The following is a 17,983-nucleotide window of genomic DNA, read 5'->3' as shown; positions in this document are numbered from 1 at the left end:
TGCATTTGCATTTTAGATTACTAAATTTGTTTTGCATGAATATATTGAAAATATGATTTTGTGGGTGGTTGAAATTTTGTAAATGACATTCATGTAGCAAATTAGTGTTTAAATGATCATGTCATATTGCTTAAATAATATTGATAAACTATGGTACTATTTATGACGTTATGGTTTTAGTTAGTTGATATGTCAACAGATGAATGTTGAAGTATAATGTATGATGATGTTTTATGGTGTGATGGTATGTGGAAATTGGACATAATGCTCAAAGAGGTTAATGATGTCATGCATTTGTGGTGCTGATTTATTTATTTTGCTGTGATAGTGATGTATATTTTAATTGTGGGTTCATATGTTCATGATGGATATGATATGCATAAGGATTATGATGTTATGATATGAGGTATTATTGACATGTGGTTCATTTATTATGTGATGTCATGATATATCTTTGATGTTGATATGTTGATGTTATAACTTATAAGGGTATTTTATGATGTGAATTATGTGGAAATTGCGTGCAGATTTTATGACATGTATGAGCATGTAATTCGTTATTATTCAAAATGTTCTGATTAACAATGATGTTATGTTCTCATGATGACATGCAAGACTTGGCATGTGGATTATTTTATATGATACTACGATGTTATAGCTAATGCATTGGTTGCATGTTGAGATGTGGTGATTGACAGAAAATCCACAAATGGGCCGAGAGGGCCAGTTATTTGATGATCTTGTAGGAACCCATACCTACAAGGGAGAATATGAAACACCATATGGGTTGGGGACATACTCAATCAACACTACATATGCAGTGGTTTTTTTAATGGATAACCCTTGAGGGGCTATGGGACCATCTTGAGGAGGCCAAGTCCCTGATATTGAATTGGGATGTTGAAGTCTAGTGGGGATGTAAGGACTTTGATGCTTGGGGTTGTGCACGTTAGTGAGTGTGGAGAGAGTGGGCCAACCTTGCGAGATGCCTAGAGTCATTGAGTACTGGGATCGGTTGTCTTCCTTGGGGTAGGTGAGGTCTGAGCCTTGGCGCAAGCCTTAGTACCAACCTTGGGCTATGGTATAGACCGATGAGACTTTATGCCTAGTTTTGAAAGTTGGGAAAAATTACAGAGATTCCTTGGGATTTCCCAGGTGTTGTGGAAATTTTGGATACCTGTTGGTTATATTAGTTCAACAATGGGTGTAGGGGAAACATGAAGCAATAAGTAGCTAAATAAAATAAGATAAAAAGTTAAATGATTCAACTTAACTTTGGGATGAATTTCCTTAAAGAGGGGGAGTATTTAATGCCTCGTAATAATAATAATAATAATAATAATAATAATAATAATAATAATAATTGATTTATAAGTAAATGGGGTGGCATGAGGGGAGGGATTCTCATTAATCCCGAAGGAATCGTTGAAGATAGATATGCTTGAGGGCTTGGAAGGAAGACAAACAACCAAGCAAAAGGTTATGGCTTGTTCGTAGGCCTCACATTGGCTCAAAAGAAGGGAATTAAGGGAATACAGGTCTTAGGGGACTCCATGTTAATCATTAGGCATATGATTTATACTTCATCAACAAAAAACATTATCTTAAACCAAATTATTAAGAGATCCCAAGCGCTGATCCCCTCCTACGATCTTGTGTCCTTTTTCCATATTCTCAGAGGGAATAATCAAGAAGTCGACAAACAGGCAAACTGGGCCTGCCAGTTGAGAGAAGAAAGAAGTATTGTGAACGAGGTCGATGGAACGACTAGCATCCCCTAATTGTGTTTATGAGCTTCAAGTTATGGGTTGAGGATGTTATTCTTGGTCTAGCTAAGAAGTTGGCAAATATCGGAAATGGGGACTATGCAATTTGGTTTCTAAAGTTGGTCTATTGGTTTCTCTTACCCCCCTTCACCCTCCCTCTCTTTTTGACTCCCCCTTTCCCTCCCCCCGTTTTCCCCTTTTCCTATTTAACCCTCCCACCCCTATCCTTCGCCATTCTCCTATCTCTTTCCTTGCTAAACCTTCACAGCAAAAATGGGGCAAGGGGAATAGTCCCCTTCATTCCCCTGCACCTTGGCCCCTGTTGCATCACTCCATGCGAGACTTGGCCTGTCCTAGAGCCTCGTGGCATGGACATCCTCTGCTTGTGGCTGCGACGTGTCTGTGTTCATCACCCTGGTACAACACTTGTGCATGGTAGATTTCAATGCGTGTGTATCCAACTCCCATGCCCCGGATCATGGTGCAAAGGTTAGCACACCATCTTGGGTGATTGCAAGATAATGGGGAATTCAAAGTAGCAATTAATTCCTGTGCTTAGAAACGCCCTGATCGCTCGTGGGAGGAAGGTTTCGATGAGAATGGCGAACCAGGAGTAGGGTTGGGAAATAATGGCGGATTGTTGGGAATTTATGGAGGTTCATTGGGTTTGCAACTCCAGCAGTACCTCTCCACGATACTGCATCACCACACAGTCCTGCATTTGCTATTTAAGGAATAACGGTATGTTCAATTTTTTTGGTTTAAGGTTCTTTTCTGCTCAAGTTGCCTCTGCGAAGGTGATCCAGGTGGATATTGGTGGTCACCCGCCTATTCCATTTGGACCCCCACCATTGTTTTTTTTCAGTTTTTCAGTTTCCTTATTTGTAGCATCATTTATTGTTTTTGGCAGTTTTTCAGGTCCTGAACTTCCAGAGTCGTTTTTAGGCCCTAAACAACGTTTTTTGGTAAAACGAGGGCCAACATGGGTCGTTGACCGATGTTGGCCATTCAAAAGCTGTAGTCCTCGGATAGATCTTTGTGTGCTAGTGGTGTCATGTTCACCCTTTGATCTTTTTGATTGGTATTGTGATTCCTCCTCTTCCCTTATATATTTGGCTCTTTGTTGTGTTTATACATTTGCACAGGTTTTGATTCCTATTTGCTTATTTCCATACCGTTCTATTTTCCCACATAGATGCTTTCTGGCATGGGTATATGAACCTGTGTAACTAGATTTGCAATGGGGGCATAGAAATTTAGTGGTTCCACCCCCTTTCCCTCCTCCAAGCCTTGTAACATATTTCCATAAGGGTGTTTGGTCTACGTTATCTTTCTTTCCATCATCTTCACTCCCATTATCCTCCTCCCCTTCTTCCTCTTGGTACAACTCTTCTCTAAGGTATCCTCCACCACTACTCACTTCTTCATCATCTTCATCACTTCTTCTTCTTCTACTTCCCAACACCATCATCATAGAAAAAAATGGACCCAACAAGATAAGGCTAAGCCATATACCCATCATGTTTGTTAAAGCTTGAGATTATTGTGTGCAATAAAATGAGGGAGGAATGGGAAAGAGTAGGAGAAGAGAAGAAGAACTTCTAGATTCGAGATTCGTTCAACATATACAAAGCACATGTTACATGGAAAAAATAAAGTATGGGATTAGACCCTACCTCCTTGGCTCTCCAACAATCTTCATTCTCCCAAGCTTGCAAGCTCCAACAATCTCCCTTCAATCTCCCACAAGCTCCTCAAGGTCAGATCCTCTCAATTTCTCTCTCACAAATGAAAATGATGTTACGAGGGAGGAGAGGAGGCCTTTTATTCTTTTTGGCCCCGCCCATTTCTCCCCCAAAAAACCCCTGCTCTCCTTGGCCATGTGTGGACTTATTGGGTAGGGAGTAAAATTTTTAAGAGGGAGTGATTGGGGAGCGATCTCTCCCATTCGCTCCCTGCCATGAAAAATCTCTCCTAAAATGATGGGGAACGAACTCTCCCATTCGCTCCTTGCCATTAAAAATCTCTCCTAGAGTGATGGGGAGTGATCTCTCCCTCTACCGCTCCTTGAAAACTAGGGAACATTTTTTTTACTAGGACCACGCTTTCGAAATTCGCTCCTAAACAAGAGTGAATTGGGAGCACTCTCTCAAAATTCGCTCCTAAACGAGAGTGAATTGGGATCACACTCTCAAAATTCACTCCTAAACTAAGTGAATTGGGAGCGCACTCCTAGTGTCTCTCCCTTAGTGCTTCTGATTGGAGCACGCTTCATGAGCGAATTTTGGGGGGCGGGGCACTCACCCCCAGCGCTGCTAGCGAGTCAACGCCACCGTCACCCCCCTCATCATCGGCTCTCAAACTTGGGAATTCTTGACATCATCAACCTCCAGCACTGGACTTATTCATTTAGCCTTCTACATCACATCTGGTTATATACATGTTTATGAGGTTGTCCTATTGTTCTATCCTTATTTACTTCATTTTATCCTAGATTTAGCTTTGGCATTTTCTAGGAGTTGCGTTTGCACTCGGACATTGTACTTATATTTGATATATCCTTTAGTCCCATTGACCTACTTTTGTGGTCATTCATTGGACATTAGTAACATTATCTTATCTTATCTTCAGCTCCATATTTTTTGGCTTTATTTGACTTTGGCTTTCATTATTCTTCAATTAGCTTGATAAAAGTTTCAAACATGAGAGGGGTTTATATCTTTTTATGAAATGGAATGTAAGTGAAGGGAAAAAATGGAAAATGTTAAGTATGGTTAGGATATGAAATATGCCAACCCAACTAGGTCTCCATGAGTATGATTTATCCTAAGTTTTAACGGCACCTATCTAAGGACAATTATGTCCCCCCATGGTAGATGAGACAAAATAATAAAAGTTTTATTGTTAAGACGAATTATTAGATCATGCCTAAAGTTCTTTATGTTCACAACTTAAATAAAAAACCATCATCAACATGTCGAATCAGAACACCCATGTAGCATATCAATCTGAAGTAAATATCATGCATTGAGTACTATCTGTGAGCACATATATCATTTGAGAAGCAAGGATTAGGAGCTGATATACCATGGTAAAATCTGTCTAAAAGAGCTCATGAATGATGTGATGCATAGATCAGCATGCAACTGATGGAAGAATCATAAGAAAATGAGCCAGAGAGCTCACCTATGCAGCATCATCACACCTGAATGAGTGTGTCTCTAGAGGTTGTTACCCTGAAGGGCCAATAGGTTCAATTCTAAACCAAGTCCAAGTGGACTCTTGACCGAGTCCAAGTTTTAAAACATTGGAGCTAACAAACTGGGCTCAAACTTTGCTGCAGACAAACACAAAGTATTTTTACTTTTGGCTTCTTGTTATTTGATGTTTCAATGAAAAATGTGTTTTTGCACTGTTTTCTTTCAACTTTCAATTTTCCCATCTCAGGTAATTGCTTGTGATAAAATATTCAACTTGTTCCATTTTGATTTCAATTGTGATATGTTTTAATATAGAGAGCACTGAATCTATTTTCCGTTAAAACTGTTTAATATGTTTTTCTTTTGAATTATATTATGTTTGAATTGGCATGAACAATTTGTTCCTGATCTTGAGAACTAAGGCCTTACTACATGGTGTTTTCTATAACCTTTTCACCTGTAAATTTATTAATTCAGGTGTTAATCTTAAGTGAGCAACTACATTCCATCACTTCTTTCTTGACCAATTGCGAGCTGAACGATTTCGAGAGGTGATAGATAGGACAATGCCTAGACGGATGCAACATCTTGAATCTAAACTTAACTCTTCAGAAACATCAATCAACAATGACCCTAAAGATACTGAAGTTAGTCGGCAGAACCATCAGACTGAAACAAAGGGAATCCAACAACAGTTACTTGATGAAGAGACACAAACACTACAGGTACTTGGGTGCATATGCATGGATTTTATTGTTTCTCATTATGATGTCACAGCCATCCAGATTGTGAGAAATTTTGTGAGTCCATGATTTACAGTCTACTTAATGCTCAATCCTCATGCAGATAGAATTGACCAATCTTATAGACACAGTGCAAGAAACAGAGATAAAGATGTTAGAAATGTCTGCTTTGAATCGCCTTTTCTCAACTCATGTCTTACATCAAGCTCAACAAATAGAACGCTTGTATGAAGAGGTATGACCTTTGGGATTTGTATTGTTGCACTTAATACAAACATCTTGCTAGATAATTTGGAGCTATAAAATAGTTGCAGTCACCAAATTTCATTTTTTCACAATTTTTGTATAAATAAAATTCTTCTCAATACATTCTAATTTGCAAATTGAACTGTATATGGAGTTTGATTCAAATTTGGCCTAAAGTCATGAGGTAGAATTTGCATGGCATTTGTTTGGTAAGTAAAATAGTATTAATGCTTATTAAAAATAGTACAAGAGTTGCAGAGGTTGGACATTGCTTAGCCTACCCATGTGGAAGATTGGACATGGTCTGTCATATAAATTCATTTCCGCTTCAACCACTCTGATGATACAAGAAATCATTAGTCTTCAACAAAAAGGATAAAGAGATCTAATTGTAGTGTCGTAGGAGATGGCCTTCAACTTTTTCATTTATCAGGGTCTAGGACCCCAAAGAAATTAGGAACTCATGCAATATCTATGAGGATTCCTTTCTTGATTTTCTACCTTTCTTCTTTTTTGGGGAGGTCCTAGTAAAATTACCTTCAGTACCTTTTCCCTCCAAAGTTGATTCGTCTTGATCTTGGAGTCTCTTTCTAGAGGCTTTGTCTAAAATTGTTTTTCCTTATGTTACAGGAAATGTGGGACACCCCCCTAGGTACCAGCCATGTTTCGGTATAGAAACCATGAAATGTCTTTCAGGTACCAGACCCTGCATTTTAGCATATGTACCGCATGTGTGGGGTGGTACAACATGCTTGTGTGGCGTGTGTGGGCTGAATGCAAATTATTTTTAAAAAACAACAATTTATGAGCGGGGAGAAAGTAGAATTTTAGATCCCACTCAAAATTCAGTAGACATAATAGTTCTTAGGATTTTAGGTTTGGGGGATTGCAACATTTCCATTGGATTTTGTCATGTATGAGGGTATGGAACTAGCATTTAATCAAAAGCACCAAGCCCTCTACGTACCTTGATGTTAGTAGTATTGATTGTTGAACTCCTCTATCTTAACCCTAGTAAAAGTGTAGCAATCACTCAAATAAATCTGGATTTGACACATGAAGCTTTTTCTATCGTATTTTAATGCTTACAAGGTGATATTGATAGTGAGGATCGCAATATAGGAAAATTTTTGATGATATGTAGGTATTTGTTTTAGGATGATTTTCTTGGGCCTTGGCCTTTAGCACTGTAGCATGATTTTCTTGGGCCTTGGGCCTTAGCAATTGCTCGTTTATTCATGAACTTGTATCTCTATTCTAAACATAGTTTTACAAACCAATCGTGTTGAATCGAAAATCGACCAAACTGGTCGGTCAAATGCCTGAGCTTGCTAACCGGAGCAATAAATCTGATTCATTGGCCATTTAGGACTTGTTAGGTACCAAACTGGTCGGTTTGGTACATAACCTGTTCTCACCGCCTGGGTCCTTAAAAAACCGACTTTCTTTGATTGAAGATTGACATGCCTTTTCAATTAATTTTCTATAGTCATTTTCCAAATCAGAAAATCTAGGGAAAAGTCTTCTCGCTGAACTCATTGTGGAGTATCTCCTAGATGTAGCTTCTTCTTGTGAAGTCATCATATGGGTTCTTATAATATATTTCGAATGATTGACTCATCAACAAAGTTGAAGCATACTCTTCTTGATCCCATAAATTGACTTTATTCCTTCCTAGCTAGTACTGCTACTGAGGCTAGAGATGATGTTTGTGTAGCTCTTGGGGATGACCCCACGTGTGGTAGTGGTGATGACTTTGATGAGTGATCATATTGATCGGTGATTTGTAGTAGGCTAGTGGCTTAGGAGCTTGAGTTGTAGCATTGTTTTTGGACTATAGAGACCATTTAGAGTCTCCATGGTTATGCAATTTGATGATGATATGCATTGTACTCGGTGCCATTTTGATATATGCACCCTTACATGGTATATAGATGAGAAAACTTTGTATATTTTGTCTCTGATGGTTTGAAATCTTATTTTTTTTGTTTCGTTTAAAAATAATTATTTTTATGTATATTTTCAATTCTGATTTATTGAATCTAGTTTAATTCGGTTTAATCTGGTTACGGTTCGAATCCCAGTTAGAAAACTTGGTTCTGGTTTTTAAAATTGACATTCTAAATCAAAATTTCAAAACTTAGAACTTAAATGCTTTCTTTCAAAGTTCCAGTATAATTTTATATATTAGAAAATTATACTGGTACTTTGAAAGAAAGCATTTAAGTTTTAAGTTTTGAAATTTTGATTTAGAATGACAATTTAAAAAAACGGAACCAAGTTTTCTAACTGGGATCGAATGGAAACTAGATCAAACCAAATCAAACATGTTCCTTGTTTCTCTATTTTTCGGGAGTCACATTTCTGACATGTTCCCATTTCAGATATGCATTTTCATTTTCCTGTACCATGCGATTTAGGTTTTCTCCTTGTCTGCTACAGGTTCCTAGCTATCTACTACGATATTGGTCTTGTTTGCTAATTCTCAATAGAGATTGATTTGATTCCCTCATGTCTGCGGCTTATCTTCCTTTGGCTTCTTCTTTCCCTAGATATGTTAGTTCATTTCCTTTGAGGCTCTCCTCATTGTAAGGTGTTTATTTTGGTGGAGTATGCATTTTAGTCTTCTCTTACTTGACTATTCTACACCTCCTTTAGATGCTTTTCCTATTTATTTAGATATTTTCCCTTGATCTGCATCCATTTGAGCAGTTCTTGAATCATTTTTCTCTAACGATGGGCTAAGGAAATCATGAATAGCTCCCCGCTTTCCCTAACTTGTATGGGCAATTGTCTAGAACTTTGCTTCTTCCTTTTGTGTTGGGTGTTGGGCTTTAATTGAGAGCAATAGTTCTGCTTGAGGTTTTTGTGCTTATCACAACACGACATTCAAAGCACATGCTGTTGTGTTCTAGTTGTTGTGTTTGCTCATAGTGTTCATGTTCCAATCTCATTGCATCATGGAGTGGCTTTAATAATTCTAGATATATGTTGAATCTTCCACAAGATGTTAATCTCTTCTCCATCATAATGTCAGAGGACTTAAGGAACTCCCCGATCAAATTCTCAACCCCTTTTAATATTTCCTTGAACTTAAAGGCCATCTGGAGAAAATACAAATGGATCAACAGAGGTGCCTCGTAAAGATTCTCAAGTTGAAGGTCAAATTGACACTTCGAAAATGCAAGTAGAGGCAAATTGCATTCAAAGAATGCGGTTTTCCAAAGTTTATATTTGTCTCCTCTTTGCTTGAAAAAATAGCCACAAAGAAACCATTCACACACTTTTTTAGTTGATCTAGCCTTCAACTACCCGTTGTAGCATTACTTTTGAGGGCCACATACACAAACATCCACATCAAATCATGATTACTCTAGAACTCTACTTCTTGATTCCCCTGCTCTAATTTAATATGGAATTGAGGATCAACATCAAATTTTTTTAAGCATCCCTTTGGAAAGATGGCTTGAATTTGATCTAAATTATGCCGAAGGATCTTATTGCTTTGGCTCAACAGATCTTGGGATTGTTGCCACAAAATTTAGTAGTCCTAGTACAAAGCCCCACTACGCAGAGGTAGCCCTTAGGGTAACAAGAGAAAAGGTTGCCACTGTTACCTCAACAACCTTTCTCCTACTCTTTAGTTTGACCACAAGGGTGGCTTCTGTAAACTCACCTAAAGGATATTCAATGATAATGGCTTAAGGTGATTGATATGAGGTCTACGAAATGGGATACAATATCTGCAGGGCCTAAATGTTCTATACCAAGGTTCAAGGATTCTATTCCTAGACTAATTAGAGGCTTGTTATAAGTTAGGGTTTTTCAGATTTTCAATGATAAGGTAAATGATACCGTATAATAGTCAAAATAAAAAGTCTTTCAATGGATAATCAATAAAGGAAGCAATACCTTCAAATATATAGCAAGGGTTAAGTGTTTTTAATGTTTTATGGCTGAAATCATGCATAGATAACAAATAAATGATGATGTCATCCCTAAAGAAGAAGCTTTTAACATGCAACAATGCTATATTTTCTTATTATATTATTTATTAATGCATTTCCTACTTTAATAACCATAAAACATCAAACATAGATTTACTTTTTTGTGATTTTTCACATGAAACCCTAGCCCTAACCCTAGGTATCTAGGAAATAGAAAGAAGAGGGAGAAATTTAATAATAGACGGTTCATCAATACAATTATGACTAGTGCCTTGTCCTAAATGGGAAAATGGAGTCTTTTAGGGGGTAAATCAATGAAAAACCTTGGTGATTTTCCTGTGTGGGGAGATTTTAAATTTAAGAGATGCACACTTAGAGTTCCCTTAAAGGTTTCCCGGAAAACAATCTTACATATCATATAAGAACAAGATTTTAAGATAAATTTAACAATTATATTATGGCAAAATCAGAAACCACACTACAAAAATACAATATGCAAATATAGAGAAATGTGTTAATCTTACAAAATTTTCCAAGAGAAATACTTCAATCAATCCCAAAATCATCTCCAAGCAAGAAAGCATCTCCAAGAGAAGCTTGCTCCATAAAAGATCACATTTTGCCTAAGTAGAAGTAAGAAGACTAATTCTCACTCTTTTGGAAGAGAAGAGTGATGGATGTGTGATTATGAAAGGTGGAGTAAGGCTTCCTCTATTTATATAAAGACTAACTTGCCTTATTTCCACTAATTTTACAAGAAAAGCCCTAAAACAAGTTGTTTGGGTGTTCAACAAGTGTGGGGTTACAAACTAACCTTAATATAGATGAAAAACATAATAAATGCCAAAAAGCCCGCACACATGGGGAAATTATGTGCCCAACATTACCCTTCTAAGGGAAAAAAGGGTGACGTGGCACCATCATGCTCAAATGTTGGGGTCTATTAGTGATGCGCAAGGGAGATGCGCAAGCCCTCCCTTGATGTTGAAATATGTAACTAGGTTCAGTCTTCATAATGTCTATTGTAATCATGATTTTATGTATTTGATATTAAAGAGAAAAATAAATTTATTCTTGAGGCATGGGTTTCGTGCTCAAGATAAAATTATTTATAGGTCAAGCACCCATTGAGTGCTTCTAAGTTTGTCATAGAATTATGAAGTCAAAAGAGTAATTATCATATATGTAAGACCCCTTTGGGCATGTTGTATCTTGTAAAGAAACTTTTTGTAGAGTAAAAAATGTCATAAATACCCTCCAAGACCTTGTCAAGCAAGTCGGCCTCATGGAAGCAATTCGTACCCCTGGAAAGCCTATATATAAGAAGGAACTCGACCTCATTTGGATATAACGACAAGCAATTTTGATCTCCAGAAGAAAGAAGCAGCAAGTCCAGAAGAAAAGGACGAAAATCAAGGATAACAAGAAAGAAGCAAGATAGAAGATTTGGACCTCTCTCTCTCTTGTGTTATGGTTTCTAAAGTTGTTGGGCAAGTCGAAGTTGTTGGGCATGTCAAAGTTGCTAGTCAAAGTTGTTGGAAGTTTTTGGGCAAGTAGAAGTTACTGGAAGTTGTTGGAAGTTGTTGGGCAGGTCGAAGTTGTTGGGGTTGAAGTTGCCAGAAAAGTTGTTGGGGTCGAAGTTGCTGGAGAAGTTGTTGGGGTTGAAGCTGTTGCTAGAAGGTCAAAGTTTGTTGTTGTAAGCTGTGTAAGGAAAGCTCATCAAGAAGGAAGGTTGACTTGGTCTTGGAGAAGTCTTTGCCAAGGGTCTTAGGTCTTGGAATTCGTCATTTGAAGATTCTATAAGAAGAGAAGAATTCTCGTGGGTTTTCCTGTCAAAAGGACAGGTTTTGGCCCTGGTTAGCAAGCTATATTTTGTGTTTTCTTGTCTCTTTGATCTTCATTGTTTGGTAGTTGTTTGATGATAGAAAACATAATAATAATCAAGTTAAGTAAAAATACATCACAAGCAGTTGTTAAAGTAAGAGAAATCACCTAATCTAGCTGCCCCTAGATTTCTCAGCACGGTATCAAAGCTAAGGTGACTACAAGAAGAAGAAGTTGCTTGAAGATCACATCATTGAAGAAGGATACATAATGGTCGAGCACAAGGAAATAATTAAGGAGGACTAAGAAGAACCAAGGACGAGTACTCATTTCAAGGATCACATCATCACTAGGAGAACAAGTCCTCAAGGACCCTACCTCCACTCAAAGGAAAAAGGGCTACATATTTGAAGCATCTTGAAGTCTCCATATTCTGCATCCAAAGGAAGCAAGAAGAAGCATTGCCATCATCATCAAAGAAATCAAGGTGATCTCCCTCACATTGAGGAAAGAATCACATCTCAAGCATATCATCTAGAAAAAAAGTATTGTCATCTTTAAAGAAGAAAGACATCATCAAGGAAGCAATTATCTTCAAGAAGGCATCTTCAATAATCAACATCATCAAGAAAGCATCAAGTTGAAGATATCATTATCTAGGAGCATCTTCACTTGACAAGTATATTTATATCTATGCCCGAATCTACTACCAAAATGAATTCATTCTGCAAGGAAAGCAATAAACTTGTTGGGTCATCAAATTTCCTTGCATGGAAGAAGATGATAGATTTGATCCTTGTAGAGAATGAAGTTATTGAATATGTAAAGGACTCCATCGCCAAACCATCTCAAGAGAAATCTCAAGCATTATCAAAGTATATGAAAGGGGAAATAAGGGCTCAAAGAATCCTCATAGAATCAATCAAGAATTCCCTCATCCCTTATGTAGCAAAGTTAGAGAAATCAAAGGATATCTATGAGAAGTTCGTAAAAAAAATTTTAGTGAGCACTGTAGGAGAAGTCATATCGTTGAGAACGAAATTATACAAAATGAAGGTATCAAAGGAAGAAGGGATAACCTCATAGATTCATACCTCATGAGGGTGTCACAAATAAGAGATCAACTACAAGAACTAGGAGAAATAATGTTTGATAAAGAAATGACCACCGTTGTGCTCAATGCACTACCTAATGAATGGGGCAACTTTGTATCAAGTATCTATGGAAAGAAGGAAACCATTCCATTCAGTGAACTTTGGCCATTATGTAAGATTGAAGAAACTAGGTTGAAAGCAAAGAGCGATGCTGGATCAAATGAATAAGTTCAAGCATATGCTGCCATGGCTAGGAGAAAATGAAAGTTTGGAAAGTTTGATTCTCAGAAAAAGAAGGAGATCGATATGTCAAAGATACAATGTTATGAGTGTAATGAATATGGGCACTACAAAAGGAATTGTCCCAAACTCAAGAAGGACAATAAGAAGAGAAAGGAAAGAAATGAAGCCCATGTTACCAAAGAAGTGGAAGAATCAGAAAAGAAGAAATCAAAGGAGGAAGGGAAATATCTCTACTATGACTGAGATAATTTCTTTCACTTAGTTCTTTTCAGTTATATAGGAAGCATCACAAGTATGATTGGATGTATTATAGCGAGATAGAGATGACATCATCATAGAAGCATGGAAGTATAGCTGAAGTAGATAGTCTACATAGTTGTAAGGAAGTAGCTCATGGCATCTCCATTGGAAGAATATAAGGACAACCAAAGTAGAAGTATATATGGTTGGAGGAAAGTCATCTAGCAAGATAGAAGATAAAGAAAGGTTACCATACATCATCATTATTAGAAAGGAGCATTTGTAGAATGAGGATCATTGAGATCCTCCACTAGAATCTTTATAAGATGGTTCACCTCTACTTGGAAGAAGCAAGTGTCTCGTTGATTGTCTGCATTCTACCTTGTGTGGGATCCATTGTTTAGAAGGATGATGGTATGGTGACAAAGGAATGCAACATAGTACATTCATCTTCAAGCAAGAAAAGGAAGTTGCTAGAAGGAAGTATAGATGACCAAAAGATGGAAGAGGTATGTATATATTTGATAGAAAAAAAATTCATGTCATTATATAGTTGTAGATAGCATGGTTGAATGCTCTATTTCATGAGCATGATAAAAGAAGAAGAAACTCTTCCTTTAGAAAGATACATGAAGGCATGTAGACAATATGCCTTGAACTCTTCTACATATTGACGTAATATGACCACATAAGGAATATGAGGAGGTTGACAATTATGGTCCCTATGATGAAGGAACTATGTATAGAAATTCTTGGGAAAGCAATATGTGAAGAAAAGGAGAAGAGTTCGTGAAAGATACAATTATAGTCATGTATGATAAGATATGTGAACAACATCTGATAACTAGAAGAATTAACTATGACATCTCCATGGAAGAAGAAGGTATGAAGACCCTAATATGGGTACTGTCTTGGTAATGAATGTCTTGGAGATGGGTTCATACATGTGCAGGATGTTGATGTTGTAAGAAGTTGATGTCATGACAAAAGGCCATGATAAAAAGGTAACTTTGATTTGATGTTCATTTTGAGTTTTGAAAACATCTTGTTGGGTTGTGGTAGGGCCACCGAAAGAAGGTTGTAGAAGTCACCTACAACTAATACTCATGTGATTGGATGGAAGATCCTGAAAGAAACATGTCTTGGAAGGGGTAGTTGTATGAATAAAAGCCAGATGTGGACTAGAAGATCACTTTCCGATGAAGAGAAGGATGGTATGAATATTGGTTCAACACTATTGTTCGTTGAAGGGAAAGAGATGAAGAAGATGGTCAATGCCCTACGATGAAATGATGATGAAGAAGATGAAGTTCATGACATGATGTAGAAAGAGGAGCCCTACAAGCAGCTGATAATACAATGATCTCTACCAAAGAGCAGATAGTTGTTGTTGGAAACAAGTCCCTAGTGGAGAGGGAGCTTGGGAAAGTCCCTTGTTAAAAGGGAGCTTGGGAAAGTCCCTCGTTAAAAGGGAGCTTGGGAATATTCCTTTTATAGGAATGTGTAAATCCTCCCTAGTTGAGAGGGAGAGGTAGAAACATCATTCTTGTCTTCATGTTATGAAGAAAGAATGGAGGATTGAGTAAGCATTTGGTTTACAATACTCTTTGAGGATGTGGTAGGGCATCTAATAGGTAAGAGTAATCAAAGAGGAAATTCCTTGACGATGTGTTATTCCAAGACAGGAATTGTCCTAGAAGGACATACCTTGTGAACATCCGGGTGGGGTATGGGTCTTAAGAGATAATGATGATGGTGTCTACCTGTCATTTTTTCACCAACATTATGCTCTGATCTTATTGACAGATAGAGTTGTTAGTCAAGGCCTTGCTATGTGACAATGTTGGTTGCTATGATAAGATGCAATGAGATAAGTTGAAACAATAGCTTATGAGATGGCTTATCGACGCAACTCTTCTTATGAGAATTCTTCAGTTTGAGAATGTCCAAGTACCATGTATGGATTATGAATACCTCCCTAGTTATGAGGGAGTGTTGGAATATGTAACTAGGTTCAGTCTTCATAATGTCTATTATAATAATGATTTTATGTATTTGATATTAAAAAGAAAAAGAAATTTATTCTTGAGGCATGGACTTTTTTTTTTTCCACAGAAAAAATTCCAACCTTTTATTAATAAAAAGGGTTACATAATGAGGTATGTAAGGAAGACACCGAGCCATAACTGCCATCATAGGCACGACTCAGCAAAACAAAGCGATCTCTGACAGAGACCCATTACAGGAGTAAAAAACCTCCCAAGTCACTCAAAACAGTTGAGTAACGTCCTATCGCCCACGCAACTGAAACGAGAGCCACCGTGAGGGTATGGCACCGAAATGAAAGCAACAAAGAGGCGTAGGACTGCATGGATCCAATACAAAAATCCACAAAGGAAGCCGCTAAGAAAAATCTAAAAACTCTGCCCGAGCATCCACATAATGGGAAAGCAGCCCAAGAAAGACAGCAGAGGAAAATTAGGAGAGAGTAGAGACAAGGAAAAAAGGAAAACGACAACATACACAGATATATATAGGAACAGAGGAAGCGTGAAGGAGGATTAAGCAAAAATGGGTTGATCAACAGGCCAAACAGACCCGTTATCAACCTCCAAAAAAGTCCACAACCCCATCTCACGAAGTGCTCCTTCTTTAGAAAGACGATCCGCTTCAGAATTCCTTTCCCTGTAAATATGTCTTAGAGAAATCTCCATAAAACGGTTCCTGAGCCGAGAAACTTCTTTAAACAGAGGAAGCAGAGAAATATTATGACAGCGGTGAGTCCCATTGAACCATTGAACCACATTCATGGAATCCCCAAAAATCTGAACTTCTCGCACATCTCGGAGGATAAGCCAGCTGAGGAGGAGATGAAGGGCTTTTAATTTGGCAAAATTATTTGAACCCTGACCCAGACCTACTGAGGCTTTGAGAATCTTTACTTCTGAAAAATGTATGACCAAGCCAGCCCCACATTGACCATTGTTATCTGACGCCCCATCAAAATAAGCCCACGGCATAGATTGTCTTATGACTTCTGGACAAACAGCTCTGGAGGAATTAGGAGCTTGAGGAATAGGGATGCTTTCATAGATGGCCGCTCCCTCAGCTGCAAGCCTTCCTATAGGGAAAGCAGAGTCCTTGAAGATGGCTTGATTCCTGGCTAGCCATGTCCCCCAAGTAATGTTTAAAGGGATGGATCGTTCCCTTTCATTTAATGAAGTAAACCACCAGCTCTGCCAGGCCTCTAAGAGTCCCTGCCCTTCCCATTTATGAGGCACGTTTATTAAGCCAAGCGTTGCTGCCCAAAGACTAGAGTTAAAGGGGCAAAAGAGAAATAGATGTTGGACAGTTTCGACACTGTCTTTACACAGAGGACATCTACCGGGACCAATTCTGCCTCTTCTTTGAAGGAAATCCCATGAAGGAACTTTCTGGAAAAGGACACACCAGAAGAAGAGTTTTGTTTTAGCAGGTCCTCTTAACTTCCATAAGGGTTTAGCCCACCAGCCCGAAATTTCCCACCCCTTTTGAGACATCATCCATTTGTAACCTTCCTTTGGGGAATAAAGGCCATTCTGAGCAAAAACCCATTTTAACTCATCCGGAGAGTCTGAAAGCCGCACCGAAGAGTTGACGAGATTCCTTATGTACCTGTCCCATTCCTCCAACCTGTCTTCAATGAAATCTAAGTCTCGTCCTTTAAGCCACCCTTGATTCCAAATAGAAGAGGCCCTGGGATCAGCAATCTGGTTTAAAGTGAATAATCCTCTGTCTCTTAAGAAAGCCACCAAATCTTGTGATAGATGAAAATCCTCAGAACAGCCAATCCAAGGATCGCGCCCCAAGCGGATCTGAGTTCCATCTCCTACATACCAAGCCAACCCCTTCTCAATGATGTTAACCGAAGCAATCACTGCTTTCCAGACCACCGAGGAATTTTTGGACGATTTTTGCGGCAGTCGGATCCAATCGAGTGTTGATAATGGATCTATATATTTCTTTTTAGTCACTGTAGTCCATAAATTCTCCGCTGAAATGATCCTCCAAGCCAACTTTGCTGCAAGGGATTGGGAGAAGCTAGCAAGGTTTTTTATCCCCCAGCCCCCCCACTCTTTAGGACGGGTAATTTTGTCCCATGCGATCCACGGGGTAACTCTCTCAGACTTAGACCCTGCCCACAGAAAGTTGCTGCAAAGTTTCTCAATTGAGTTTATAATACCTTTGGGCACCCAAGTCAAGCTCGCCCAATAAACTGGGATAGCCATTAAAACAGATTTTATTAAAACAAGTCTACCTGCCCGGGAGAGCCACTTGTGGCTCCAATGCTTCAGATTTGATTCCAATTTTACAAGGATCCACTGCCAGTCTTTTATCCTGTAATTATCTGGCTTCAGATAGAACCCCAGATATTTGAAGGAATCCTCAAGCGATTTAACTTCAAAGTTCAGAACCAAAGACACCCGACGCACCTCCTCTCTAGCCAGACCTGCACAGGTAATAGTAGATTTTCTCTCATTGATGCAGAGGCCAATCGCTTTGAAAAAGAGGTCCAAGATCCTCTTAAGCATCCTGCAATCATCAAGGCTGCCATTGCTGAAGAGTATAATATCGTCCACAAACAGAAGGTGAGTGACCCAGAGATTTGGAGCAACTTCTATTCCTTTCAATAAACCTTGA

At 38.4% G+C, this 17,983-nt stretch overlaps 1 pseudogene; it reads left to right on the top strand.

Moving 5' to 3' along the window:
- Window positions 1–5,950, top strand: part of LOC149251989 (syntaxin-81-like) — a 78,978-nt pseudogene extending 73,028 nt beyond the window's left edge.
- Window positions 5,951–17,983: the final 12,033 nt, after the last annotated feature.

This window comes from Pinus tabuliformis, chromosome 7, assembly GCF_031772625.1.
Source record: "Pinus tabuliformis cultivar Carrire ecotype Pingquan chromosome 7, CPIR1, whole genome shotgun sequence".
Lineage (NCBI taxonomy): Eukaryota > Viridiplantae > Streptophyta > Pinopsida > Pinales > Pinaceae > Pinus > Pinus tabuliformis.
This window is presented reverse-complemented; position numbering and strand designations above follow the sequence as displayed.